Below are 27,922 nucleotides of genomic sequence, written 5' to 3' on the forward strand. Positions count from 1 at the left end.
CATTATTGATTAGTTGGTAGTTGGTATGTGATGTCACATGCCCCCACACCACAATCGTTTTGGACAGGGGGCATGCATACATACAACGCAAGCTGCACGCTTATAATAAAATTAAGGAGCTTCTTCTGCATACAGCGCGAGCTGCACATAAAGCGCGAGATGTGCACTTAAAATTAGCCACTTTTTCTTTATACAAAGCGAGCTGCACGCTTATAAAATCAGTCGCTGCTGCTTCTCACAGAGCGACCAGTTGGGTTAAAAGCAAGGCGAGCTGCGGCACGCAGCACAGGACAGCGTGAATCACGTGATGACAGTAGAATAGCATGAATGACTGGATGATGACGGAGGCAAACGCTTAAAAGAATGCAGGTTAATAAAGGTTTTATTTCTTCCTTTAATATAAGTTAAAGGAAGTGAGTATATCACTGTCATATCCTGTATGAATAATGCTAATACTTATTGAGGTCTAAAGATAAGGTTTTAAATGAGTTTATTAATCTGTGGCCAAATTTTTTCAACTGCACATCCATAGTGTAAATTAAAGATTTAGTGCATATTCACCTTGTTTTTGACGTAAACATTTATGTCAAATGGGCGCCGCCATCTTTGAGCTTTTTTGTGTGAGCCACTTCCGGTGAGTCGCTAAAGGTAATGGGAGTCGTAATACGAATGACACGAGTGTGCCATTTTTAATGTTTATTATGAAATAAAGGAAGACTGGCATAATTTGTGCAGTTAGGGGTTGCCATGATAGCTGGTACACAAACCTAGTAAATTTCTACAAAACTTTTTTTTACCATAATCCACGCACAAGAGCTGAATGTGTATGTGGCTCACGTGCACCCATGATCTGTATCCACACATCCATCCTGTAAAACCTTTTATTCAAACTTCCAGTAAACAATAAATACAATAATTAAAAACAACTAATATTATGCTGATAAAAATATGCTGATTTAGGCCCCGTTTACACAAGAACGCTTGAGGTTGAAAACGTAAAAATATTTTATTCTATGTGCCTTTCATTTACACGGCGACAGTATTTTGGGCTCCCCCCTGAAACGCTCGTATAAGCGCAGAATAAAAAGTGATAATGCAACGCCACTTTTGCGTTTTCTTTTCAGATCGTTTCCGTCTAAACGTAGCCTTAGCTGGTTTATTTATTCTGCTACTATATATTATTACAAAAATGCGATTGCAGTACAGAATATATACAACATAAACTGCTTATTAGTTTTATATCATAAGCTTATGTGTCAATCTATTGCGTAAGAAGTGAATACTGAACACAATACTGAATACATGTAGTAGTTTAATATGTTTATTTTGGTTTGTTCAAATAACTAAAAAATGTGTTGAATGATGTTTTATGGATGCTTCCACCACACTGTGTTCTACCGGCCGGCTATTGAAACGGATGTCGTGCACAAAAAAGGGAAATACGTCAAATCACTTCAATAGAATACCACGTTATTTAGCAAGTGCATCTTCCTCTAGTCTAGTATATGATGTGTTATAGATTAGATTAGTATACATGATGTGTTCGGGGTCACAAGTCATTGTATTTTAGGTTGACTACTCCTAAAAGTAGGGCTGCACGATTCGGAGAAAAAATCGAATTGCGATTTTTCTGATCAAAATTGCGATTCGCGATTTAAAGTGCGATTCATTAGTATATAATAAAAGAGCTACATCCAGGTTTGTTGTGGTGGTTTTAATAGCACCCAAGAAAGATGCTGTGCTACTGTTTATTTAAAACCTCTTAAACATTGTACCAAGTTGTCTGCAGGACTTTGCTATTCTGCAGACAAACTTTTTTTTTTTAAATCTAAGAACATTAAAAAAAAAAATACAATTTAATTTTTTTTTTTTTTTTGAAAGTTTTATTTAAAATAACATATAGGCCAATGTATTTTGGCTGTCACTACAACAATGCATCTGACAAGCAAATGTTTAGTTTTTCTTTTAATCATAAGACTATACTCATCTTGTTTTACTTTTCAGGCATCTGTAATAAATGTAAATATATTAGTTATTAGAATCTATGATTTAACATAAGCAAAAAATACAAATAAAAGACTGCACAGTCCTCACTGTAGGATTTTAAATGTGGAGCTGCAGAAGCTTGTTCAGTTAAGAGTAAAGAGTGATTTTAATTTTTGGTGTGTAATAAACATTTCTGACACAGAAAGCACCAGGTTACTGTCACTTTAAGACACAAGACAGCTTTAAAACTGCTCTGCTTCAATATACTGATAAACATCCAGCTGTTTATGTTCACTTAGACAAGAAAGAAAACTTAAGTTTAGTGATCACGCGTGTGCTGACTGCTTTCTGTGTGCGCGCTTCATGAACCCTCGTGCCTGTAAATATTCAAAGTGGTGCAGATGTGCGCGTGCAAGAAAGTATAATGTACCTCTTTCGTCTGCTGTGTTCCGGGCTTTAATGAAAGCTGCTTATAGTCTGATGAGGCGCTTGTCATTGTTTGCGATGCATGACGAGAAACGGACGTATATACACCTTTCTTTAAGTCCAACATTACACAAAAGGGAAATGTTTTTGCGCATTTCTGTCCTTTCATTTGCCGGTTAATGAGCTATAATGGGTTTTTAAAATGACTGAATCCAAAATCTGCCAACTTCATGACATTCCGCGTTGTGCAGTTAATTCCATTTGTATGCATTTTGCGATGCTGTCCGTGTTTTCCGCATCGCGGAAATCATATGTCCGTACACTTTGTTGAGGAGTTGAACTGCTGCTCGCGCTCATGTTTTCCAAATGGTGTTATCTGTCAGCACCTCAGTGTTAATGCACTCTATTGGTTTAAACTGCATCAAACGTAAAATGCGCATGAAGCGAACTGTCAAAAACTGCGTACTAGATGATTGTTATATTTGATAGTTTTGAATTGAAATAATCGCAGCTCTTGCGATTCGAAAATCGCGTCCATTCACATCGCGATTTCGGTTTTTAAACGATTAATCGTGCAGCCCTACCTAAAAGCATGTGCACAAATATACTTAAATGACGCACATATCCCCAGAGATGTCCCAGTCCTGATGATGTCATTGTAACATAATACTCATTTGGAAATATGTGTGTGTGAATGGTAAATGAAGACATTTAAAGAACACTAATGCTGTTGGAGTTACAACCGTACCGGTCCCCCTGAGCACTCGCATGGTGGGGTTTTAATTCGGACTCCTTGGGTCCTAAATATTTGATGGAGTAAAAAGCCAGTGGTTTGCGTTTTGTGTGCCAGTGTAGCAGCTGTGTGTGTGCGTGTGTACAACTCCAGCATTAATCTCTGTGCTCTCTGTGATTGGAAAATCCTGTTGGGTTTAAAACGGCTCTTCTTTAAATCTAGAACATCAGCGTGTGTGCGCGCGCATTTCTGCATATGCTACCAAAGGGAAGGCCTGGGACTGCAGTGTAATGTGTTTGACTATGTATAGTTGTGAATGTTGTGTGTGTTCGGTGGTGTGCGTGGTTAAATGGGGGTGCGAGGGAAGTGCGCTTCATTCTAGATGATTTCCTGTGTAAGCCGGAGAGACAGAAACTAGTTCACGTGCTCAAATGTAAGTGCAGCAGCATGTGTGGTAAATTCCTGTGTCTGACAGAGTGTTTTCCTGTGTGTGTATGGGTGAGAGAACAGATGCATAATGCTACAGAAAAGAGTTCATTTACCTCCTGTGTTGATTAAATCGCACAAATCTACAAACGTGCAGGTTTGTTTGACATAATATGTTAGTGAGGAGATATCATAGATAACTGTTGAGTTCATATTATGTACACACACATGCAGAGGTTTGTTTCCAACACATTTTCCAGGGCTCGAAATTGCGACCATTTTGGTCGCATATGCGACCGAAATTTAATCTGTGCGACCTTAAAATATATTTGGGAGCATTTGTGCGACTGCCCATTTTGTTGTGACGCGAGTTGATTGTGATCCTGCGTGCTGGCGCTGTCCCAGGTTCAGTGTTCTCTCCAACAATACATAACCAATCAAATTTCACCATTAAGTTCTTGCGTTAAATGAAGACCGCAGATTGGCTAATATGAGCATCAGTCATTCCTTGTTGCCGTGGAGCGCGGAAATGTGAAAAGACGAACGCGTCACGAGCATGACGAGAGCGAGCCGATTACAGCCAAGGTTACTGTATTTTTTGACGACGATCCGGATTCAAATGTAACTCCACCACCGGAAAATACGAGTTGACGTTAAACCTTTCAGAGTGGCTTAAAGATTTCGAGTGTCTTCGCTATGAAAATGTAACTTACTGTGTTTACTGTAAATCCTGTAAAACGGCGTTAATGGCGGAATCAAAACATTTTAAGCGCCAGACGTACCTTGCTTAAACATGGCGAAAGTGCCAAAAACACAAGACGTGTCATGACAAATGTGTTTATTATTGATGGAGACACCGACCTCCTGTCTGTCAAAGTGTGTTTGATGGTGTATGTGCGCATGCGCTGGTGAATGGACATTCGACAAACATTGTGGTCCATGTTGCTGTGGAATACGACAATGCTGATGGTATGTTTTTATTGTATTTTTTAAAACATTGCCTATTTAGTAGTAAAAGCATCCTGGTAATCCAGTTATCAATACCAATATATATTAGCCTTCTATATTAGGGTCACTTTTGTAATGTCACAATTAATCAGTGTTTTACGTGTTTGCTAGATTTTCTATGTAATCTTAATCATGTTACCTGTAATTGTTAAATTATTATTGCTGCTATACTATTTCAACAGCATTGGGTATTAATTTAGGAATTTATGCAGCAAAAAATAAAATAAAATAGAAGACCAACTTTTAAATGCTGGCCATAGGATGTGTAAAGCCCGGTGGTGGTGTTTTATTTTTAATAAAATAAATCTATTAACATTTACATTGTAGTTGTGGTGCTTTTAAATTTTTGGATAAATGCGCCTAAATTTTTGCTGGTGCTCCTAACTCTTTAAAGTTGGGAGCACCAGTGCTACCAAATAAAAAAGTTAATTTTGAGCCCTGTTTTCACTCCTAACTCATCACATATTTGCTCACCGGACCTCTGCGTCACTTTTTAATGCAATTCTGTACCATATAAAATTAAATGGCCCAATAAAAGTACAGTCAAATGAAATTGTATGAATATATGCAAAAATTGACCAAAAAAGTATTCAAGTATTAAAGACAAATGACATTGTCTTCTACAGCCATGCAATAACCTTATTTATACCATGGGGCTGTTGAATGCTTTATTCTGATTGATTGAGAAATGTTTCTTTGGTGTTGATTAGTTTTCTGTAAAACGCTCACCTAACCTGTCAAATGTCCTAAAATAACCACCAGAGCAATGTCTTAGCAATTTCTGTGGTATAAACAGAAGAATTGACTTTCATATCACATAAAAAATACACCAGAACTAACATGATGAAACCAGACACAAGACAAGCGGCAGCCAATGGAATTTTACAATCAATTCTACGGTGATGACGCAATTGGTCACGAGACACATAAGAGCCAATGCTATTTCACAATTTTAACAATGCCTTATGGGGCGTACACACCAAACGCGAATTCAACGATTTGCGCAAGTAGATTACATACAAAGCCAATGCAAAGACGTGAATAGACGCAAACTTGTGCATGGCAATGCGAATGAGACAAATCACGTGCCGCTTTTGGCACGAAAACACACGTTATTGGCCTCAAACACATTTTCCTTCAAGTTGAAAATATTTAACTCAAGTGAAAAATTTGCATGACACGAACTTAAATCCCGCAAGTAATCTAGAGCAAGGAACTTGATGCTATGCGTTTGGTGTGTACGCAGCATTTGACTCGTTACATGTTAAATGTTTGCTTTTTTCAATTTTGACAATGGTGTATCCCATGTTTTATTTCATCTACAAACTGGTAAGGGTTGGGTAAGATGTTTAAAATCTGTAAATTTTAATACATGTAAATATGTGTAATGTAAATGCTATTGTGCTGGCTGTTTAAATTAAAAATCATATTCATATCACATTAAAAAATACACCAGAACTAACATGATGAAACCAGACACAAGACAAGCGGCAGCCAATGGAATTTTACAATCAATTCTACGGTGATGAAGCTATTGGTCACGAGACACATAAGAGCCAATGCTATTTCACAATTTTAACAATGCCTTATGGGGCGTACACACCAAACGCGAAATCAACGATTTGAGCAAGTATATTACATACAAAGCCAATGCAAATGAGACAAATAACGTGCCGCGTTTGGCACGAAAACACGCGTTATTGGCCTCAAACGCGTTTTCCCTCAAGTTGAAAATATTCAAATGTACATGACGCAAAGTTAAATCCTGTGAGTAATCTAGAGCAAGAAATGCGATGTTTCGCGTTTGATGTGTACGCAATAGGCTTTATGCCCAGCTGCACTACTACCTGACCTTCAGCCAGCTCCTTGTTTCCTGTCTGCCATTATTGGACAAACTGAGTAATCCTGTTGTGTCTGATTATTGTTGTTGTGACTACTGAGGTCAGGCACACCTGGGTTAATCAGTTTGTCCAATAATGGCAGACAGGAAACGAGGAGCTGGCTGAAGTTCAGGAAGTAGTGCAGCTGGGCATAAAGCCTATTGGTTGGACGAAAAACTCAAGGTCAAACGTTGTGTCGATGTGGTCAGTTCGCTAAAATAAACAGAGCAACAATATTTACACTTTTCACTGACATTAGTGTTTTAAACCTTATTTTTTTAACACAGTCACGTCTGATTTTTCAGGAAGTAGTGCAGCTGGGCATAAAGCCTATTAGATCTCGACACTAGGACTGTCGCGGTGAAGGAATTTCCCTTGCGGTGATTTTGCGTGGCTCACCAGCGCGGTATGCGGTTTTACCGCCTTCATTTACTAAAATAAAATTATTTTTTAAATCCAGAACAATGAGGTCAACTAATGTAGAAGAAGGGTAGGCTACATGTATTTCCCCTTATGAAAAAAAAGATTAACACAAGCTATACTACTACAGCTAAATATATTTTTGAGAAAACAAAAGTAAATTGAAGAACATCATTTAGGCTTGTTAAGCGCAAATTAACAGAGCATCGGTCAATACAGAACACAGCAGTGTCTTAAAGAAATTAAAATTAGCCAGTATTTGTGCACCTATAAATGTACAAAACGAATGCAATTCAGAAGGCAATGCATAATTATTGAGGGCATTTTTAATAATTAGTAGATAAATTAACGTGTATATATAAAGTATGAAAACGAATGTATCATTATTTTGGAATCATATCATTAAATTAAGCTGGAGAGGTCACACAGATTTGTCATCATTTCAGAACAAGCTTAAATGCTATCTATAATAACTTACATTATATTTGTCTTCCTTTGTCGAAAATATTTAGAAATATATGCGATTTTATGAGGTTTTAATGCTGGTACGCAACCAGTTATAACCAGCAGACGACACCACAGTTACTCTGTCATCTCAGTTTTACTTTTTCACACATTCACTGTATGATTTAACGAAACATGAAGTATTACATTTTTTAAGTGAAATTTACGAAAAAAATTGGCCTACTCTCTTAACTCTTAAGAATCTATTTGGCTTTTATTATACATGTACTGTATGAGGTGAAAAACAAGGCGGCATATAGTTTCATGAATTTAACGTGAAAGGTGCGGTTGTTGCGGTTGCTTTTTTCCATGCGGTTGGGCTTTTCAGTAGCGCGGTCATGCGGTAATGCGGTTACGCGACAGCCCTACTCGACACATGTTAAATGTTTGCTTTTTTCAATTTTGACAATGGTGTATCCCATGTTTTATTTAATCTACAAACTGGTGGGGGTTGGGTAAGATGTTTAAAATCCCTAAATGTAATACGTGTAAATACGCGAAATGTAAATACTATTATGCTGGCTGTTTAAATTAAAAATAATATTTCAACACATACAGTATGTCATAATGGCAACTTTATACTCCATTATATAATTTCATGATGAAAAAGTTGTTATAACTGTCTTGTTAGTTAGTTATTAGTGCCAAAGGTCTCTTATTAAAAGCAATGAAGGACACTTCACGTCAAAAAAAAGACACGTGCTGTTGTTGGACAGTATATTATATTAATATGAACATCTCATAGACTTCTGTTAAGTTCATATCATCTACACACACAAGTAGGTTTGTTACACCATCCACAAGACTTCCATTCATACCTAGCCTGTTTAAAACCAGACCATTCTCAGTAAACTGAGTTAATGTCTGGCACAGCTTCATAGACAAATCATTTCCAAAGGGGCGTCACCGACAAAGTCTCTCAAATGGCTCTGTGTCCAATTGAATAGACCTAAAACCAATCACAGTGATGGAGATGACGTATGCAGAGCTATTTTATCAGACTTTTGCCGATCCAGTCGGTAAGACAGCGATAACATATTTTTTTTTTTAGATATGAAGGCTTCGAGTGGTAGTCTTTGCTTGGGTGTTAACGAAAAGGAAAAGTTTCAATTGCTTAAAACAGACATGATAGCTGATTCGAACGAGTGATGTTCCACAGCGGCATCCATCTTTGTAATGACCAAAATCTGCTTCACCATTGCTGCGCTGTCATCATCGTGTAAAGACCGACCCAACGTTTCTGATTGGTGCCGCGATTTCTCGGCATTAGAAATGGCCTTGAATGGCCTCTTTGCCAGACTACTTGCAGAGCAAATCTAAATTTGCCGGAAGTTGTCTGGGTTTTCCCAGGCTAATTCATACCAGGTTTATGATATTTTTTTGTTCCCCTTCCCTAAACCTAAACCTGTTGACACATAAACCTGTCAAGTTTTAGTTTACCAAATCATGTTTTGGGAACAAGTACTGATAAAATGTACTCAAAGTCACTTTGGATAAAAGCGTCTGCCAAATCCATAAATGTGAATGATGATTTGGCTGACATTGAGCTTTTTGTTCTCATATGGTTTCAAAACATTTGTGAGGAAATATTTGGCTCTCACAAGTATTTTGACCATGTGACCATATGCATTTCTGTATTATGATGAACTCTGCAATTATTTGTGTTTCCTAAAACAAAAGTACAAGATATCATGTATCAAGTTAGGCCTAAAGACAATGTAAGGTCAAACTTTCATGTTCCTTACACTGTTTCTGACAGTTCATTGAGTGCATGTGTCTCATACCAGTTAGTTTAAAGCTTTTGCTGTATCATAGAAAGTTAGCCAGTTGGTTAGACAAAATGTTAAATACTCTTATTTGTAACTTGCTTCGGATAAAAGCATCTGTTGAATTAATAAATATAAATCTTCAGTTAATATAGATGGCTAATTCGTTGCGGTGCATGATGACACTACAGAACCGATTTACTTATATTTCATACTAGGGGTGTCACAATAGACCAGTATTGACTGTAGGTGATATTCAAAACTAGGGCTGAACGATACATCGAATTTTCATCGTCATCGCGATATGAACTCACACGATGAACACATATATTTAAACATATATATATATGTATATATGTATATATATATATATATATATATCGCAACTCACATCGTCATCGCAACATTAAACAATGTCATCGCACATCGCAACTTTTCCTCACATCGTTCAGCCCTATTCAAAACCATGATTATCGATATCATGTTAATTCTACACTAGTGATAGACCGATATATCGGCCGGCCGATATTTGTGAGTTTTATGTGTTTCAGCATCGGCCGATATGTGGCTGTCGTGTTCTGCGATTTTTTTTTTTTTTCCCCCGGCATTATTTACAGAAGAGTGCTGAAAGCCGCAAGGGATTGCAGGTCATGTGACTAAAAACAACCAACCTTTCCATGACAACATCAAAATATGGTTCCATAGCACCCTCACCTGTTTTTACTATTTGTTAAATGTAGTTTTTTTAAGTTCTATAAATGTTACTTTTTTTAAATTGAGACTTGTAACATTTAGCATCATCATTGTGTAATTTTTATGATGTAAATTGAGAAGCAGTATCAGCTCCAAATATCGGCTCAAGAAAATCGGCAGCGTGTATCGGTCATCTGCTAAGGCTGATGAAACAAAAATCGGTATTGGCATCGGCACTAAAAAATCCATATCGGTCGATCCCTATTCTACACATATGATAATATTGTAATTAATTCAGCAGCCATTTTAAATTTTACATTAAGAGCCATGCGGCTACAAACTCTTTTTTGCCTCCCTGCTTTTGTCTTGTGGTTATAGCTTATTAATAAACAATAACGAAAAATAATTAAAAAGGGGGGGTGCATGATCTCTGAAAGCCAATGTTGACTTTTTGAAATCATTTAAACAAACATGCCCCTACCCCATTAGCCTTTTGATAGACTCGCCCCACACATACACAACCCAGGCAACGATGACGGTTAGTAGACAGGCCCTTTACTGCTGATTTCCTACAAGTGTGTTTTGGTAGTCGGCCCGACTCCCTTTTTCAAAGTGCGTTTCAAAAATCACGCACCCTGCCTTTTAATATTATTGTTTATTTATTTAAAAAATGTAAGTATTTCAAAAGATATTGTGATAATGTGATTGCCACTGATAAATTCCAGTTGACATTTCAACTTTTCACCGTAAAATCAACGTCAAGGACAACTGACATTATTTTAACCAAATTTCAACATTGATTTTTAAACATATTTACTTTTTGCAACCGTTTAGCATTAAAGGCAGGGTGCACGATTTTTGAGAAACGCTTTGGAAAAGGGTAGCATATGTGTGGGACGGGTCTATTAAAAAAGGTCCAAACTCTATTGGGGTAGGGGCATGTTTGTTTAGGTGATTTCAAATGTCAACATTGGCTTTCAGAGATCGCGCACCCCACCTTTAACTGATGGCCGGTCCTATGCCTGCTGGGATATGTAGTAATTTTCTAATATTGTGACAGCTCTAAACATACTTGGATACCAATGTATGTAATACACACAATATTTTCCTATAGACTGGTTACATGATGTACATATGAGGTTCACTTGAAAAAAATGCTGGGTTATTTTTAACCCAGTGTTGGGTCAAAAAAGACGAGCCCAGCCCTTTGTGTTGTAATTTTAACTATGCTGGGTTGTTTAAACCAAAAATCAATATTTGCTGGGTTAATTGAACCCAATGGCTGTGCTCGTCCATTTTTAACCCAATGCTAGGTTGAAACCTGGAAATAACCCAGCATTTTTTAGAGTGTATGTATTTTTTATTTATTACACAAATATAGAGTATTTTAGATTACACTCTATGAAAACCGTTCCTCCAGCACAACAATATTCTGTGTGTATAAATGATGTGAGACACATCTTACGTGCTGTCCTCCATAACGGGTTCATGCCAGCTTTTGTGAGTGTCACATTGCAGTTTGTAGTGAAGTCAGTGCTGTGTAATCGTGGGTGTGTTTGGCTGAAATCAATGTACTGTGAAATGGATAACTCTGTAGCTGTAGGGAGATTGAACCATCAGAGAAAATAAAGATCGGTCCTAAGATGAACTTGGATTACACTGGACGTCACTGCTGTAATGAAAACGATTCAGTTCCCATAACAGGACTTTTTGTTTATTGGGAGCATGCAACCATGACGCATTAAACACTACTACTGAAAACGTCATCAGTTTGGCAGTCAACAAAAGGCATATTTGTGATTTATTGCAGAGGTTGTGATTTTATGGTATGCTAATGATCTGCTAAAATCTTTACAGGAATCGGGAGCTGTAATGTTTGATCTTCGATCTGGTGCAACTTTTATTTATTTTTGCGCACCTGAGCATTTTAGTTAATCCTGTGTTGCTCTACAGGGACTGTTCTTTCCATCAACGCATTAAAGGTTTCTGGTAAAAGCTATTTGCTAAATGTGTAACCAAAAAAACTCGGACCTATTGCATGTTGAAAGGTTTAGCGTGTTGGACACGGTGTGTTGTGATTTTTAAAGTTTACAACTTTATGGTTTATCATTTTATTGACCAACGTGTTGCAAGGTCGCACCGTAAAATTAAATGCGTCACTTATTATGTCATTCGTGAAGCATTTTTACAGCATAAGAAAAGTTTCACAAGTTAAAGGAATTGGTGGAGTTATTTGGATTACTTCAATTATGGATGGATGTGCTTTTGAAGCTTCATCATGTTGAGCCTTGTATGAAAAGATAACATGACAACATTTTAAATAGAAATTATTTTTGTTTGTGTTCAATTGAAGAAAAGAAATCATATACATCTAATGAGGGCATGAGGGTGAGTCAGTTATATAAACATTATTTTGCTGAAATCTTCCTTTTAGATATATACATAAATATGATTGATATTACAGTAATAAAACAAAGTTTTTTTTTTCAAAACAACATTTAGCTGATTATAGTTATCAGTCTGGACTATGTCTACATTTATCTAAAGCGATTTACAGTGTACTCTAACTATATATCGAACCCATGCAGGTGATTCTCACGAAATCCAGACTAAGAAGGTGTCCAGCATCAGATTTTTTTAAAAAGCCCTTGAAGCCAATTTTTTGCACATATAAGGCTATGGTCTGAACTTACTATAACCATGATTTTTAGAGGATTTAAAATATTTCCAATGGAATTAATTACATTTTTTAGATTATCATTATCAAAAATTATCATTACCGCAACATGATATTACATTAAATATATGCATTTACAAACTCGTGTTTCGGTAATGAGAACTAAAAAGTTGTCTAGGTACTATGACAAACAAAATTTAACTTTTATCTGGAGAGAAAAAATAAGAACTGCTTACCTGGTAGACATCTTAACCCTTTATAGGGCACTCATTGAAATCTTTGGAAATTAAAATTTTTAACCTCAGAAAGCTAATGGGTGATGTTACAGGACATTATTTAAAAAAAAAAATTAACAATATTTTTCACCTTTGCATTGCAAATCAAGGTCAACGAAGTTACCATATATGAGCACTTGCCTGTCTAGGGTAAAAAAATTACAGATTGTGAATCTTTAAAATTTGATAAAAAACACACACAAACTGCAAGGGACATTTATTTATTATAGGCATAAACTGCCAGGAACATTTATTTAGAGACATGGTCTTGCGGTACTGATTCTGGCTTGACTGGGTTTACAGGAACAACAATGATACCCCTCTTCTCAGCTGCCGAGCAGACAGCTGCAAAAGAAATATGCTTAATATTTTGTTAAGGAAAACAGTAACAGTGTAATTTAGATCTACTGGAAAAAAGAGTATTGACATAGAAAATATAAAAACATAATAAAAACAGAAAATACATTCATAACTACTGTTAGTACCACTTATATTTGCTCATAATTGTGTTTTATCACAAACCAATATTTAGTATTTTAAATCAATTCACACAGTACTAGGCCTCACACTAACAATAAGTACCTGTGTATGCCATTTAACTATAATAAAAAACATACATTTATAAGGCATATGTCTAAAAATGGACATTTGTGCCACTTAGGTGAACAGGGCATATGATCAAATATGGTGCGTTTGGTTTTCAGTCAAACATTAAGCACATTTTTAAAAATGCTATGCAAATAACAACAATCTCAATCTTTAACACAACTATTCAACCAAATAATTTGTGAGTTACATCAACTTACCATGTTTAGTTATAATGTTATAACTATTGCTGTGGGAGAAGGCAGGTTCAAAAAAGTAATATTTTTGATTTCTGGAAGATGGCTGTGTATGAGGTGCTCCAGGCCACTGCTGATTGGTCAGATTCCTTGATGTTAATATCTGTGAGATAGCTTGATCTCCCCTGATTGGCTGAGAGAAAACTACATGACTCTACTACTCCAAATAAAGGCAGGGGGAGGGCACTTTGAATGTGTGCGGAAGTGACTAAATATGGTTACTTGTGTCACAGTCAATTATGTCCCTTCCAACAATTTATTTTGAAAATGTTAGTTTCTTGAGGGCTTAAACAATTATTAAAAATTGTGGCAGAGGATGAGAAAATTGGTCTTGGACACATTTATATTCCTTATTATTGTCTCTACATTTACCAATGATCACCAAATACCACATGTTTCTTTACTGTAAATGTTTATAGTATAACATGCACTGAAGCTTTTTATTTTTTTAATTTTTTTATTATAAATATTTCCATGTCAAAGAACCCAAATCCAGTCATGGACACGTTGCGATAATGAAAATGTTCCCCTTTAATGTGGAAAAACAACAAAATTGGTTTGTATGATGTCATTTGAAATCATGTGCAAAATAGTACATAAAGAGATGTTTGTAACTGTATGCTGCTTATTTTGATACTCTTACTTTGCATTTACTTTTTTATCAAAATGTTTCATGACACCTCATAAGTCTAATTTCGCGAGAATCACTCATGTGTTGCTAACACAGTCCTCTACCAATTGAGCTACCTGAAGGACTTAAAGGAATATTCCATTTTCTTAAAAGAAAAATCCAGATAATTTACTCACCACCATGTCATCCAAAATGTTGATGTCTTTCTTTGTTCAGTCGAGAAGAAATTATGTTTTTTGAGGAAAACATTGCAGGATTTTTCTCATTTTAATGGACTTTAATGGACACCAACACTTAACACTTAACTCAACACGTAACAGTGTTTTTCAACGGAGTTTCAAAGGACTATAACTGATCCCAAACGAGGCATAAGGGTCTTATCTAGCGAAACGATTTTCATTTTTGACAAGAAAAATAAACAAATATGCTCTTTTAAACCACTACTTTTCGTCTAGGTCCAGTCCAGCGCAACCTAACGTAAATGCGTAGTGACGTAGGGAGGTCACGTGTTACATATATAAAATGCACATTTGCGGACCATTGTAAACAATAAACTGATACAAAGACATTAATTGGTATCATTCCACATACAACAACGTCGGAACGGTCCTCTTTCAACACACTTGTAAACACTGGGGCGGAGTTTCGCATTGTCCTCTGTGACCTCTTGATGTCATGACGTATTGCATGGGTCACGCTGGTGCATCACGACCGGATCTAGACGAGAAGTTGTGCTCCAAAAGTGCATATTTGTCATTTTTCCTGTCAAAGATGACAATCGTTTTGCTAGATAAGACACTTATGCCTTGTTTGGGATTGTTTATAGTCCTTTGAAACTCCGTTGAAAAAAACTGTTATGTGTTAAGTATTAAATGTTGGGCTCTATTAAAGTCCATTAAAATGAGAAAAATCCTGCAATGTTTTCCTCAAAAAACATAATTTCTTCTCGACTGAACAAAGAAAGACATCAAAATTTTGGATGGCATGGTGGTGAGTGGGTTGTCTGGATTTTTCTTTTGGGAAAATGGACTATTCCTTTAAGGTCTTAAAATAAACTTGCATTTACACATTTTGCATGCTTTTATCCAAAGCAACTTACAGTGCATAAGGTATACTTTTTATCATTGTGTGTTTCCTTTGCGCTGTTAAACCAATGCTCTAACACTGAGTCACTGTCTTTTTTTAAACGTTATTATGTTGTTTAGTAGGGGTGCAAGAAAATATTGTTATATGTGAGTATGAGTATATTTTGTTTTGCAATACTGCATCGATTCTCAATAACGCAATATCAATATTTCAAAGTAAAAATCATACTAGATTCATGGCAGTTGTTTTGTTTGGAGTTGCATCCTGACAACTAGATATAGCACTTTTCTTATCTCTAAACTTAAACTGTCACAGGAAGTACTAGCATAGGGGTGTGCCTAACTTTTTTTTGCTAAGGTTTGCATATGGTGGTGTGTTCTCAATGACAGGTTTCCTAACATTTTATAAAACAGGGAATAGCACAATATATTGCATCGGGTTACAGCATCGCAATGTATCGCAACATATTGCATCACATCTCCTGTATCATTATACGTATCATATTGCAAGATTTTTGCCGATACACAGCCCTATTGTTTAGCTTTGTTCATTAAGTCATTTTGATGTTCTGACACCGTTTCTCAGGCTGCGGCAGTAAGCTTTTATACGCTTGTACTAAAAGAATCATTAATAGAATCATTAAGAAATGGAGGCCATTAAATGGAATTGGTATCAGAATCATTTAATTCCTTACGATTCTCATCCCTGGTGGTCACGCTCTGATGTTTTGTGTCTACCATTATTACAGCACATACTCTGCCTCTCATCCTCGAAGGAGCTGAAAAAATCTTAAGTTGAACCTTGTGAATGATTGCATTTAAAATCTGGTCAACGGTAGCAATGTCTCGGTCTTGCGTGTATCAGTCAATTGGACACATTTTGCCAAAGGAGTTTATGGAACATGAACCACCAGAATAGAGACATGCTGAGGCGGTTGCGAATCCATTAGCTGTCTGTCTGTGGGTACATTTGATCTAAAGAAGGACACAAAATGGTTTGTATTGTGATACTTACTTTTTCCTAACCTTATAAATAAAACTCTCATGTTTACTCTAAATGTACCCATTCTTTACAAAAGTGCTAATAAACACATACACTTAAATGTATAGATTGAATTCACTATAAGTTTACTCAAAAAAAAAAACAAAAAAAAAACTGCTAGGTTATTTTCAACCTAGTGCTGGGTCAAAATGGGGCAAAATGTAATTTAACCTATGCTGGGTTGTTTCAATCCAAAATGTTTTGGTTGTTTTGACCTTTTTTTGGGATCAGATATGAACACAAATGCCTGGTTTGTCCCTTTTTGACCCAACACTGGGTTGAAAGTAACCCAGCATTTTTATAGAGTTGCTTTGGATTAAAGCATCTGCCAAATTTTTAATTCTTATGTGCCTATTAGTGCTACTTTTTTTACATTATCAACAAAACTCCCACATTCACCATTAAATTTACCCTGCACTGTAATCTTAAATTTTGTCGAAGTGCTAATCTGGAGATTAGTGTCTTCAAATCTTTAGCTCAGTTGGAAGAAGCAATTGCATGTCCAATTCAAAACTCAGGGATTCAATACCTAGGGATCGAATAAAACGTATAAAAAATTTATAGATTGAAGTTACCTATAAAAACGCTGGGTTATTTTCATCCCAGCGTTGGGTAAAAAAAGAGGCAAAGCCAACCTACTGGGTTGTAATTTAACTGCTGGGTTGTTTTATACCAAATTGTTTTTTTTTTACACATTCTTGGGTTGAATATGAACATTTTCTGGGTTAATTTAACACAACGACTGGATTTGTAACTTTTTGACTCAATGATCGATTAAATAATTGGGTCCCCAGTGCTTCTATCAACCTAGAAAAAGATCATCCGAGTAACTTAGTTTTGGTAAACCATTCCCTGCAAGCATGTGAAAAATGGTAATTGAAATTTGGCACCCCTTGTGATGTCAGAAGGGGATAATACCGCCCCTTAAAGGTGTGGTCCATGATTTCTGAAAGCTAATGTTGACATTTGAAATTACCTAACCAAACACGTCCCTACCCCAATAGAATATGGACCTTTATTTGATAGACCCGCCCAACACATACGCAACCCAGGCAACAAATTTGGTTAGTAGACACGCCCCTTACTGCTGATTGACTACAAGTGTGTTTAGCCCGACTCCCTTTCCCATAGTGTTTTAAAAAAATTGCCCACCCCGCCTTTAATCTGCACTATCCAACCATGACACTTCCATAGTGCAGCTCATTTGCATTTTATAGGACACACCCAAAAACGCCAAATTTTTGCTCACACCTACAAAAGGGCAATTTGAGCTAGAACTTCACAGACACACTCTGAGGACACCAACGATTTTTTCATCGTTTACTTAACCTGATGTCCATGAATCACACAATTCACATTACATTTTTCATTTTGAGGTGAACTATCTCTTTAATGAAGTTTTGAACAGTTTTGAAGGTGGTTTGTAGGAGACTGTATTGTTAATCTGATACACACGACTCCTTATCTGTGCTACAGTCCTTACAGTCAGCAGGTTATGAGTGAGGGGACACTGTAAACTCATCGGTTTTCTTTTTTTGCTGTATACAAATTACGCATTCAAGAAAATGAGGGGTGGAAATCTCAGTGGAAATTTCCACGGGTCCTTGAATCCTTGAAAGTTTGTGAATCTGGGGAAAAAAATGCAAGACCCTGGGAAGTTTTTGAAAAATATACATGCATATATACAGGTCATTGAAAGTGCTTGAATCGATTTTATGCAAGAAGTTTTCTGGAAAAATCCATATTGTTCCCTGTGTAGTGTAGGATAATATCATAAAAATTCCAGACTTTAAGCACACATGCTAAACTGTTCGCTTATTTTTATGTATGGGAATGTTCATACCAAAATGCTTTTTTGCATAGTTATGTTTGACACATGAAAACGTCTCTGGTTACGTATGTATCGCTGAATCTCCCTTGCCATTCTTCCTGCATCCCTGTAATGGCGTCTTTTGCGGCTTTCACATAGGATGCGGTGTGCGCTGCGCTATGAAACCCATTCATTTCAATGGCTTGCGCCGCGCGAGGGCGGTTTTTAGTTGCGCCGAGCAAAGCGCGAGCTCTGTGACGATTACCCGCGCGGCCAATAGAAACGGGGCATCCAAACAAGCAAAATGGACGAAAGCTTGTACTCGGGATTCTCAGAGCTTTATAATACAAGTTTATGCTCCTACAGAGACATCGGAAGGAAAGCCGTGTCATGGAAACACGTAGCAATTCAAGTTGGCATGTCAGGTGTGTTTTAAGTCAAGCAGCTTGTTGTAGGTATGCTTAAAGTTACGTGAAATGGAGACGAGCAACATCAGTCTCTGTATTCCTCGTCGACTATTTAACGCAAATATAAACACTGAAGTAATTTATTGAAAACCCCGCCTACTTTGGTCTGGCCATCAGAGCACAAATCGCTTGGCTGTGCCGTACCCAGCGGCGAGCGCAGCGCACACCGCATACTATGTGAAAGCCGCATTTGGCAATATTTCAGATAGTGATATACTTACTGGCTCCCGCATCACCCTGTCTTTGTCATTAAGCCTCACCTTTGGTTGAATTTGATATACACATTCAGAGGCACTTACCCCAAAGTGTCACCGCAGTGACGCAGCGTGAGTTCCCTCGAAACGAAACTGTAAAAATGTATCTTAAAACGTAACACATTGTAACCTTGCTCTCACTTTTAATGTGTCCCCACATTTAGTCCTTGAATTTGAGGGTATTGGACCTGGAAAGTCCTTGAAAGGTCCTTAAATTTGAAGTTAACTAAGGTGTGTTAACCCTGAAATCTGGGGTAGGGTTATACTCGGACTACGTTAACCTTCCTTCCCCTTCCACAAGGGAAAGCGTAATGATGCTGTGCAACGTATAAACAGACACCGGACCGACTGATTGTGTCCTTAACTGTTGTCCGTCAAATCAATGCTCTGTTCCCAAAGCTAGAGGCCTTCTGGGTTTTGTGACGATTATCTAAAGCTACCGATTGCTTTGTACTGAAAGTTTGATGAATAGAGCATTTTTGTGCTGCTGCTTGTACCAAACAGTGTACCAAAAACGCCTTCATATGCCAAAATTGCACTATTATCTGTATGTTTCCACATCAGCTCAGACTTACTGAATGACTGGCAGCCACTTCATTTTGCTGCGGCCCAATGCCTTTGACCTACATTACATTAAGGGAATTAATTCTCTCTCTCTCTCTCTCTCTCTCTCTCTCTCTCTCTCTCTCTCTCTCTCTCTCTCTCTCTCTCTCTCTCTCTCTCTCTCTCTCTCTCTCTCTCTCTCTCTCTCTCTCTCTCTCTCTCTCTCTCTCTCTCTCTCTCTGTCTCTCTGTTTGGGTTTGTACGGTTAATACAGATGTGGCATGGCCTTTTTTCGGCATGGCTAAATAAAAAAGGCGGTTTCAATTGCATTAAATAGTGTTTAATTACGGCTTTCTTGTGAAATGAGATAAAAGTGGGACAGGAATAGAGAGTGCATGCATGCTTGCATCTCTTGTCTGCTGTTATTGTGTGTATCAACATTGTGGCAAAGACCTGTGGTGAATTCCTTTGGTTGGAAATTTTTTCCTGGTTTATTCTGGAGCCTATGGTGTAATAGAATCCAACCAATCACCCAACTTGGTAACGGTGTCACATTGTAGTCATATTGTGCTTTTGAGTAGCATATTAATTCACATGGCACTCCCAAACACATACACAGTTCATGTTTTTTATATGTACAGAAGTTAAAGTATGGTATAACCTATGGGTTGGGATAATATGGTTAGTGAAGCACGTGTCTGTTATTTCTATTGCATGTGGGGAAGTTGTTATCTTATCTCTCAGGGCATGAACAGGGACCCAGGGGTTAAACTTAACTCTAAAGAGAGTTTGCAGACATACAGAGAAAGACATAATGTTACAGAGCACATTTATACACTAAACAAAAGCTAGGTTGTTTCTACATGTGATATAATATTAAAACAACATATGATGGGTTGTTTTAAACAGTGGTTGAGTCCTATATGTACATTTTCTAGTTTAATTTAAACCAGCGTTTTAGTTTGTCCATATTTCACCCAACCACTGTTAAAACAACCTGTTTTGCATATGCATTGTGATTTTTTTTTTTTGATGATCATAATGCACATGATAAATATTGGGTCAAAAGTAATCAAGTTAAATTGTTTATTATTAGCAGCAAGTAATATTTTAGACAATTTTTATTAATAAATTGTCACAGAAAAGCAGTTTGCTCACCAATCCGTCTTGTTAATAATCTTCTTTGTTATGTAAATAAGATTTTATCCCCAGTGCAATGCATCCTGGGATCTTAGCCAGACACTTAAACTCAGGATCCTTTAGAGAGACATCCATTCCCATTACTTAGTCACTTGTTTTTTGGCAGATGTTTTTGTAAAAAGTGATTTACAGTAGACTAATAGCAGGAAAAACCCTCGGGGTATCCTGGGGTTAAGCACCTTACTGAAGGCCACACTGGCGAAGGGCGATCAATGTAATGCAAAGATCTTTTAGTGATCTTTTACATCACTTATCGCCCCTATGTTAAATTTATATTCTGGATTATACTGTAAGTTGATGTCTTTTACAGCAATAGATCGCTAAAATATAAAAACTCATTACATTAGGTTACAAAATACTTCAATTATGTGTGTCCTTTTGCATCAACACCTGATGTTAAACCTGATGTTTTGAGGTGTCATATGTGACCCTGGACCACATAACCAGTCTTTTGTAGCACTGGTATATTTGTAGCAATAGCTAACAATGCATTTTATGGGTCAAAATGATTGATTTTTCTTTTATGCCAAATATCAATAGTGTATTATGAAAAATAATGTTTCATGAAGATATTTTGTGAATTAAAACTGTAATATCAAAACTTTCATTTTCTGAGTGGATGCAGTTGTTAAGGACTTCCTTCTCAGAACTTAGATTATTTTGCATCCTCAGATTCCAGATTTTCAAATAGTAGCTCAACCAAATATTGTCCGATCCTAAAAAATGGAAAGCTTGGATTTATTTAACTTATAAGATGATGTATAAATGTCATTTTTAAATAATTGACCCTTATGTCTGGTTTTGTGGTCCAGGGTCACATATTGTAATATACACATTACATTTTCACTAAATAGTGTCCAAAATTTTGTTTTGTCCCTCATGCAGTTATTGAACATTTAAAAACTTATTGAAAACAATTTAAAGAATTCTTTTATAGTATATTTATTTTGCCATTTTTTTGAGGGGGGGGGGGGTCATCTTACTGTTTAACTGTTACCCTGTGCCTAATAGTTTGCATCCTTTTGCACTGATATATCTGCTAATAATGGGTATTGACAGATAAAGGTGTTTTTTCCCAACTATTGGACATTGGCTGATTGTTTAAACGCAGCCAATGCTCAGTGCAGAAAAACGCATGAGAACTCGTGCTGTGTGATTATTTTGAATTGGGTAACAATGACAGCAGAATTACAGTTTGTATGCACACTTTTTATTTCAAAGTATTGTGTCGTAAAATCCTAGGAGTAAAAAGCAAAACCTTTGGTATGTATCTCATTAGTAAATGTTATATTAACTAATCGAACATCTGTATTAGCTTGTATCGTGCATCCCTAAAATAGATACATCTAGTTTACACATTTTAAAAATAAAAAATAAAAAGTGTTAGATGCAGAGTAGCCCAATGACTCACATTTGACCCCCTTTAACATCTCACCAGGGTCTTGGCTGGACTCTGCTCTTGTCATTGATCTTAAACACTTTTCCAGATAAAATCTGTGCCGTTTTAACTGAATGCTATGAACAGCCTCCTACCTTGAAATTTCTTTTTACAATTGCCTGCCAACGTAGTAGGTGGTGAATCATTCTTCAAACTTAAAATCACGACTCTGTTCCCACCACCTTATTCACTTCTCTGAGTATACATCAACTTACTCTTATAGTATCAAATCATATGAGAAAATGAAGGGATTGTGTACTATTAATAGGTCCTTTTTTGTTTTGCTTTGTTTGTATTAAAGCTCACATAACACACGCTGTTTCTGCATTTCTGATGTTAATCTGGAGTACCTATAGAGTAGTATTACATCCTTTATATCTCCGAAGAGTCTTTAGTTCTATCAGATTTATAAAAGAAAGATTAGCTTTACCGATTCTTTCCGATAACGTATGAAAAAATAAAGGAGTTACTACCGCGGGAGGAGGGAGTACAGCAACACTATACAACACTGTTTAACTTATGATTTACTACATGTTCGTGTCATTTATATAATATGCAAGCACCTATTTCCAACAAAACACAGAAGTCGTACTTACCGCATGCAACTCATGACCCGGTTGGGACTTTTTAATGAAATCCAGCGCATAAAACACACACGCAAAACTCCACTGCTACCCCGGATAATAAACTATATCCATTGTTTTCATACACCTGTCTTTCTTCTCCTTACATCCAAAAACACACTTCTTCTTTCGTGCCATTGTTGAGTTTTGAAATGAAACAAAGCTGTGGCATGATGTAATGTTTGTAAGTCTCCCGCTGATTGACGGGTGAACGGGGTTTTCCGGGGAAGTTTTCATATAAAGAAGTGATACGTATAGAACCCCTTGAAACGTCAGCTGGACCTGTAATCGAAAAAAACTTTCCGAAACTTATACGAACCCTGGCGAAGTGCATTTGGCACAGAAATACTCTGTAACACCGCCAACTGCTTTTTTGACACTTTGTCTACGTTTAGCATGAAGAAACAACTCTATAACTGTGTTAATAAGTCAGAATGCATGAAATACCATTGAACCCTCCCTTTAAACGTTTTGAATCTGAGGTACTTGGAAACAATGTTTTTTGTGATTTGAGAAAATATTAATTAGTAAATATTTATAGACATGTGTGATGAATATTCTGAAAGGGCTAAAAAATATTCAGATATACTTAAAAACAGAGCTTTCGTCAAAGATCTTCTGTTCATGTATTTTGGCTATATTAAGTAGACTTTCAATCTTTGTGTAATACTTGTAGGTTAGCTTGACCTTGTATTATTTTGACCAGCTCTTGTTGTTTATTAACTGCAGCCGACGAGTGTCATTGCATGATCATCGTGTCATTTAGGACTCCATATTGTCATTCCACTTAAGCTCATCGTTGCATGTTTTTCTTTCTCTTTGCATGCAAGATGTCCAGGATTTCTAGTCATTACCCAGAAAACCAAGCGCTAGAGGGCACACACGTCTAGCACTGTCACTTTGTTTATAAGTCACTTTCTTTTTTACGATTGCGTCAGACATGTATTGAGAATAAATGTCCCGGCCCTGCGTACCATGAAGCCCAGATACTGCATCGTTTGGGAATGTAGCCTTTAAATAGAGTCATCTGTGTGGAGACGCCACCGATCATACTGAATTAAAGCAGTGAGGCAGGAGAAGCCAGCTTGCTGTAGTCCTGGCCTGCTCTGGGTCTCTCTCTATCTCCCATGGCATTTTTCTTTCATTCTCCCCATCCTTCTCTTTCTATCTCTTCTCCCTCCGTTGGCCAGCCGTGAGCAACACTGTCTGCTGAGTCACAAACAGGAAAAAAACGAGGGATAGAGAAAATGTGAGGGGTGCCCTGGGAAATTGAGAGGAGGTTGTTTTTGACCCTCTTTTTCTTTCATCTCTTTCTATTCCCCCACTTCTTTCCCTCTCAGCTCTAAAACACCGTTTCCTTTCGTTTTCACACTTTTCTATTTCTTGTTTTCTATCTAGTTGCCAGAGTCTTGGATAAACTATATTATAATTATGTTGTTAAAGCATGTCTTAGAAATTTACATTTATTTATTTGGCAGATGCTTTTATCCAGAGAGATTTACGGGGCATTACAAGTTATACACTTTATCAGGATGTGTTTATTGGGAATTGAAACTATGACCTTTCCAACTTAAGTGCTACACCCATGGAGCTACATAAACTTGCCTTATTTCTCAAATTTTTATTTTTTCCAAATACTCGGCTGACCTCCTTCTTACTGTGCGTTCACAGCAGACGCGGAAGTGGCAAATTCACGTCATGGGAGGGGCTTATATAGCTCAAATTGAGTAAACTTACCAGATCAACCTCCTCACTTACTTTCTTCCAAACAAGATCCTTTTAATTCCTGTAAAAGTACGAAGATGTCTCGTGTAGCCATGATGATTGTCCTCCATTGTTGTTTTTTGTTTTTCTGCCTCCGCTTGCTTCCTATAATCACGTCACTGTTAGAGCAAGCTCCTGGTTAATGCAGTCGCGAAAATCCGCCAAAGTTCAGTTTTTCTCAATTTGCGCAGAACATTTGCGCTGTGGCATTTGTGCTTACCGTGCCGCAGGATGCCTATTCACATCTCTGCACTGACTTAACATGTAAATCACTCGCGCTTTCCGCCTCTTCCGCGTCTGGTGTGAACGCACCATTAGACTGTATCATAGTTGACATACAGCCTCATGAGACCTATTTTGAATGCTCTACAATTTTTTATGGTAAATAAAACTTATACTTTAAACAGTATACTTTTTATAGATAGTATATGTATAAATATTTTAAAGGGCACCTATTTCATTGCTAAAAAACAACGTTGTTTTTTGTATTTGGTAAGGGTGTCACGATTTCGATTTTAAATTGATCGAAATTAAGTCACAACCTCGATCTTCGAATTATAAAATGGGATCGTCGATGCTGCCACGCCCCCATGTCATGTCCGGTCGGCTTGCCAAGCAGGGGAAATAAACCTCTCAGAGGTGCCTTTAAAAACATCGATCCAGCAGAACGCGATTTATATTTTAAACACGAGGGATGTATTGTAGAGATGCGCGGATGGGCTATTATTTCATCCGCAACCGCATCACAAAACTCATCATCCGTCCGCCATCCATCCGCACCAACGTTTCTGACCAGTTTTCAAAACCGCACCCGCCCGCCATCCGCTGACTGGGCGATGCAAGGCGCTGCTGATGACAGCCGCTGCTGATGACAGCCGCGAGACTAGAAAGCCCTAGAATATAAGCAGTGTGTGAACTCAGGCTATGTTTACATTAATGCGTTTATCCTTTAAAACGCGTTACTTTTGCTACGTTTACGCCTTTCATCTACACTACATCACTGTTTTCGACCCTCATAAATGGATTCGTTCGTCAACGCTGGAGACCCTGTTTTAGTTTGAGAACTCAGACGTTGCGCTGAGTGTAAATGTAGATGGAGTCTTATGTAAACGAACAGCTGACGTTAACGTGACAGCGCATCATTTTCAAAGTAAAAATAATTTTATTCAGGTAAATGGAGGTTTGCAACGGAGGTTTTGACAAAAATAAACATCTACCAACCAGCTATTATACACGCTATATCGGATTGTTTTAACATGGATCATCATAGATAATGTCTATTTTATATTTATGTTTGAGTATTGTTGGGTTTGAATATTGTTGTAATGTGTTTATGTTTTGTTTAAATTTAGTTAGCTTATTACAAAAGATAGACTGTAATTTTAAACGCCATATAGGGCGTTGTAAAGGCCAATATGACGGGAGAATTGTAATGGGTCAGACATTATTTTCGAGTTTAATTTAAGTTTTGTTTTCTACTTTAAAAATGAATTTCGTTTCAGATAATTTGTCTCTTAATTTTAATCAATGTTTTGTTGATAAGTTTTGTGAACATAAATTAATAAAAACAATAAACCCAACGTCATTAATATTTAATGCTTGTTTAGCCGCTTGTTGCTAGCGGAGGGCGTGCACGGACCTCGCACACATTTAAAAATTAATGCAAAAAGCATTTCTGTAGGCTAAAGCTATACTTCACCTCTTACTATGTTTGATTGAAGTTTGCATTTGCTGAAATTTATTTTTGCTTCAAGTTTGTTTAGTACTGTTCACTTGAATGCTTTCTTTTTAAATCATAAAGACCAGTCTCCGATCGGCGCACATGACATGAGACAAAAATAAATAAATAAATAGCCTAAATTAAACGCACAAATTACATAGTCTGCACTGGTGTCATCCTGATTTACCACTTTGTAAAACTTATTCCAGGCAACCCTTTTCTGACCTTTTATTTCCTTTGTTTTTAATTCTCTTTTTTTTTTAGTTTGCCACGTACCTCCTTCGCCGGCGTTGATAAGAGCTGTGTCAAAATGCGTCCTCATTTCTCCGCGCTGTTAATGATAGAACGAATGGATCCTTAACAGCCGAGGCTATCCCAAACAATTAAAACCTTTATTATATAAAAGTGTATTTAGAAAACTTTTTCTTGTCACTGTTTTAGTATTATAAGTTATGTTTTGTGTTAATATTATTCGGTTTATGTTGCGTATATTTCTAAGGTTGATTATTTGATATACTGTTGTTGAATAGTTTAATCTATATCAATGTGTCATATTTTCTAAAATAAATTTATATTTTTCTGATTACATATTTATTTTAATAAGTCAGAAATGTCTCCGCTGTTTATTGCTGACAGGCGCGATGGGCGCTACTGGGGGTGCGTGCAACAGGTGACCCAAATTATGGGTCCTCAGAAGGCTAGACCGTCTCATTTCAGTTCTCTTCGCGAACTTCTGAGCCTGCCACCTTGAAAGACATAGTGCTCACCTTTAAGGTCGCATGCTTTGAAGGACAAAGCTAATAACAAGCTGTCGATCCGCCACCCGCCCGAATTTAATTAAAATATCATTTTTCGTCACATCATCCGCCCGATCCGCGGTTTATCCGCGGAGTCCGCGGCTGTAACCGCCAACCGCGCATCTCTAATGTATTGCTACAACTCCTTGAAATGCTAATCATAAACAGGATTACTACCTAGTGATCTGACTTCGGACAGAGCGGAGCTCTCTGCACGTGCGCGACAGAGCCGCCAAGATGCAGCGGGTTATAATTTAAGCAAAAGAGATAGTTTGCCTCAGCTCGCATGAAACGCATAAAACTAAACAAATACGTAAGGATTTCTACTTTAGTTTATGTTTATACTTCGGATAGATGTGAGAGCGCGTGCACGTGAGACAGAAGATGTGATCAAAAATGTAATCGAATCTAGGATTTGGAGAATCGTGACACCCCTATTATTTGGTATAACACAATGTGTTCGCCTGGTTCAAAAAACACATTATTTTCAACATACCGTATTTTTGTAGCTTCCTGAAACGCACTGATTTTTAAAAAAACTCATCGATTTGAAAAGCGCTGTGCCCTGATTGGTCAGCTAATCTGTTTGTTGTGATTGGCCTGAATACCTCTGACGTCAGCCGGAAATGTGACGCTTCTTAGCATGTTTAAAAGATTTGGTCACTATGCAATGCTAACAGGAGTTAACTTACAGGCTGTGAGTCCGAAGCGGGAGGAATTATGATAATGCCAGTCTTGTCTACATCACCAATCCCAGGAAGTAAATTGTTGCCTACAATCCGTGTGTGTGTTGTAGAGATTTACGTTGGAGACGATAGTTTGCGTTATCGTTTACTTTAGGATTTGTACCTTTTGCATATTGGTAACATGTACAAATACACACTTACACACCCAAAGAAATGTAAAAAGGTG

At 37.1% G+C, this 27,922-nt stretch overlaps 1 protein-coding gene across 4 annotated transcripts in view; it reads left to right on the top strand.

Annotated features, from left to right (window-relative positions):
• The window catches only part of taok3a (TAO kinase 3a), a 96,001-nt gene that overhangs the window by 15,847 nt on the left and 52,232 nt on the right, over positions 1 to 27,922 (top strand). Inside the window, exon 1 of one of the 4 annotated variants that reach the window (XM_073860643.1) lies at positions 12,067 to 12,230. The exons of the other annotated variants lie outside the window; for them this stretch is intronic. The gene's annotated coding sequence lies outside the window, so the exon portion shown is untranslated. Of the gene's footprint in view, positions 1 to 12,066; positions 12,231 to 27,922 lie in introns of those variants that run through there. 4 annotated transcript variants of the gene reach the window in all.

This window comes from Misgurnus anguillicaudatus, chromosome 22, assembly GCF_027580225.2.
Source record: "Misgurnus anguillicaudatus chromosome 22, ASM2758022v2, whole genome shotgun sequence".
NCBI lineage: Eukaryota > Metazoa > Chordata > Actinopteri > Cypriniformes > Cobitidae > Misgurnus > Misgurnus anguillicaudatus.